Raw genomic sequence first — 3,425 nt, forward strand, 5'->3', positions numbered from 1 at the left:
CACAGGGCTATAGTGCAGGCACACATACACACAGGGCTATAGTGCACACACACATACACATACTTATACTGTATGCACACACACACATGAATACATACACGTAGCTATATTACACACACATGCATACATAAATAGCTATATTTTTTTGTGTTTTTTTGTTTTTGGTTTTTGGTTTTTTTTAGTTTTTGTTTGTTTGTTTGGTTGGTTGGTTGGTTTTTCAAGACAGAGTTTCTCTGTGTAGTGTTGGCTGTCCTAGAACTCACTCTGTAGATCAGGCTGGCCTCGAACTCAGAAATCCGCCTGTCCCTGCCTCCTGAGTGCTGGGATTAAAGGCGTAATAGCTATAGTTTTATTTTGCTTCTAAGCTATTAGTACCATGAAAAAGTTAAGTGAAACAGACCAGCAACAAGGCAATGGGCTGTAATCATGACTGCACATGGATGTCAGTCCAACAGCATCTCAGATTCCTGCCCCACCCAGGCCCTACCTGTGTCCGAGCATTGAGCAGCTGCTGGAAACTCTCCACCTCTTTGCTGTCATCAGCAGCCCGGTCCTAAGGAAGACAAGAGGAGTCAGGAGCTTGGGAACCTTCCCTGTCGCCAGCTCTTCCCCTTCATTCCACCCTGTGGAAACTGCCAGGATCCAGGGGTGAAGCTCTGAGCTCAGGTGGAGCTCACAAGCTGTAGGGACTCCTGTGGGAGGAGCAGCATTACCATCAGCATCCCGAGCATCATGTCATAGTTGTTGATCAGAAATACAAGCTGCTCCTTCCTGGAGGAGAACTCTGCAGCCACTCGGAGGACAAAATTCTCCACCTCCACCTGCACAAGCCAAAGGAAAGCAGCAGGTTAAAAAGCCAGGTCACAGCCCCTCCCCTGCAGGCAAGTCTGTCCTGCCTAGCCCCACCTGGAGCTGTCCCAGCAGCTGAAGTGTGTGTTCATTGGGGATCCTCTGGTTGATGCTGACAAGTGCAGAGGAGAACTCAGCATAGAGGCTGTGATCTGGGAGCAAGAAGGGAAGGCTCACACCTGCCTGCCNGGCAGACACAACCCCCAGCTGCCCCTGCTACTCTTGTCCCCAGTCCTGACTCCTTCGGCAGTGCCCAACCCACCACTCAGTGTGACCACAAGACCCCCTTGTTACCTTAGCCCACCCTTACATAGTGGGGCCGAGGGTCCAGTCCCCCAAGGCGCTGGGGGTCAGTGCTGTGGACACTCTGGACATTCATCTCCAGGATCAGCTCAAACCGAGGCCACAGCAAGGCAAGCACCTGCTCCCAGTACCTGCAGGCTCAATCAGAGTCAAAGGTCAGCTGGCTGGGGGTGCAGTCTGCCCAGGGGAGCCCAGCACCCTTCAGGGTGACAGTGAGTGGGTGTGCCTGACACCAATGCTGAGCCTGGGACACACGAATGGGAATAAGGGTGAAGGGCATCAGGTGAGGAAGAGCCAGGAGTCAGGATGGAGTTGTTTGCGTAAGATAAAAAGCTGACCGCCTCCAGGCACCAAGGACCAGAGCTCAGTGACCTGTCCAGGGCAGGGACGTCCCTCTTCACTGCAATGTAACTTACACTTATGTAAGTTCCCCACAGCAGAAGCTGGGGCTGAGCTTGGGATGTGAGCTCCAGGTCCAAGGCTTAGAGAACACTCATTCTCCAGGAGTTGCTGTCTGCCTGTGCAAAGGCACAGAATTTGGAAGCTCACCAGTGTCATGTAGAGCGTGAGGTAGATGACGGCATGGAACAGGTCATGTGCAGCTGGGCCAGACACGATGAAAAATTCACAGATGAAAAGATATTCATGGCAAGAATTGTCGAGGAGGGCATAGTGCTGGCTNCGGAAGAGCGCTTCGAACGGATACTACNGAGACAGAGAGAGACAGGGATGGGTCTCNCACTNACCCCGTGGATGTGGAGACTCAGCACAGCTTAGTAATCAGAGCTCACAAGACCACACACCCAACCTCCAGGCAGGGAGGAGCACCGTGAACTGGCACTGAAGATGGTGCACAGGTCACAAGAAAAGCCCTCCTTACTGACTGCGGCCCCCACATCCTCTGTTGCCTCCCCATAGTCACACCCTAGCCAGTCTCCCTCTGCCCGCCTCTGAGTCCATGGCTCCTAATCTCCCACAATACAGCAGGCCACGGACCGCCACCTTCCCACACACCCCAAATACACACATGAAACTAACCCTCAGGGAACTGATCCCTCTCCACAGAGGGGTTGCCTCACCATACCCTCTGCTTTCCACGCTGGGCAGTATGGGGCACCAGGATGGGGGCCTCGAGCTCGGCCGGTGAGATGACAGCACCACAAGTGCCAGGGTAAGGATGGTGTTCCTGCTTCGGAGGGACGGCTTCGAGAAGAAGCATGAACAGCATCGGAGTCAGGGAAAACAATGAGACAGACCGCACCAGGCCCAACAAGCCAAGGCCCGAGGATCCCAGGAAGCTAAATATGGCCGGACAGCCCTTTCAGAACCTGAGCCTTGCTTCACCTGACACCCATAAAGGCTGTCAAGATTTTACAAACCCTCTGAAATAAATGTGAAAATCTGTCAGAGTGGCCTGTGCTTCTTGGAGAGGAAGCTCTCGCTTTCACGTCCTCAAAGGTTGAGAATCACAGAATGGGCAAGAAACACAGCCCTGGGCTGGAGAGATGNCTCAGAGGTTAAGAGCACTGACTGCTTTTCCAGGGGTCCTGAGTTCAATTCCCAGCAACCACATGATAGCTTACAACCATGTGTAATAAAATCTGATTGCCTCTTCTGGTGTGTCTGAAAACAGCTACAGTGTACTCATACATAAAGCAAATAAATCTTTTTTTAAAAAGAAAGAAAGAGCTGGGCCTGCTCATAGGCTTGTAACCATTTTTTTTTTTAGGCTTTAAAGTTTTAATAATAAATTGTGCCAGTAGAAGCTTTCAAATGCAATGATATACCAATAAATAATAGTTAAATTGAGTTCCTGAGAAAGAACCTACCACATGAAACTATGTCAGAGTGCTGTAAACAACACGGCATTACTACAAAATAGCGAGAATACTGTAAGTCACAATACAAGCACAGCAGACTTTAGAATATGCCATTCATACAAATGTAAACCAGACAGGGGAATGTTTCTTAGACATAGATAAATTTGTAAGTGTTTCTGCCTAGATAATACTAAGTAATGGATACACTGTGCTAAGAACCTCGTGAGAAGATGTGGCATAGCATAATGAAAATGGGATGCATTCCATCCTTGAAAAGCAAAAGAAACTGAATGTACTCAAATATAAATCACCTTAACTAGGAAGCATACTAATTTGAAATAAGGACTATTTTGTGTGTTTATCTATAGTTATATACACACCTATATGTCTAAGCAAAAGGTATGGCTTGTTTTTGTACTCCAATGTTGCTTCAAAGAATCTCTTTTTCTTTTT

General features: G+C 48.9%; 1 pseudogene across 1 annotated transcript in view; it reads right to left on the reverse strand.

Annotated features, from left to right (window-relative positions):
- The window catches only part of LOC110314685, a 3,337-nt pseudogene extending 967 nt beyond the window's left edge, over positions 1 to 2,370 (reverse strand). Inside the window, exons 1-7 of the transcript XR_003843154.1 lie at positions 2,237 to 2,370; positions 1,702 to 1,857; positions 1,525 to 1,619; positions 1,144 to 1,283; positions 907 to 1,001; positions 714 to 821; positions 488 to 553 (exon numbers count right to left, since the gene is read on the reverse strand). The product of XR_003843154.1 is annotated as a vacuolar protein sorting-associated protein 52 homolog (transcript). The remainder of the gene's footprint in view (positions 1 to 487; positions 554 to 713; positions 822 to 906; positions 1,002 to 1,143; positions 1,284 to 1,524; positions 1,620 to 1,701; positions 1,858 to 2,236) is intronic.
- Positions 2,371 to 3,425: the final 1,055 nt, after the last annotated feature.

Source organism: Mus pahari, unplaced genomic scaffold (genome assembly GCF_900095145.1).
Source record: "Mus pahari unplaced genomic scaffold, PAHARI_EIJ_v1.1 scaffold_11988_1, whole genome shotgun sequence".
NCBI classification, from domain to species: Eukaryota; Metazoa; Chordata; class Mammalia; order Rodentia; family Muridae; genus Mus; species Mus pahari.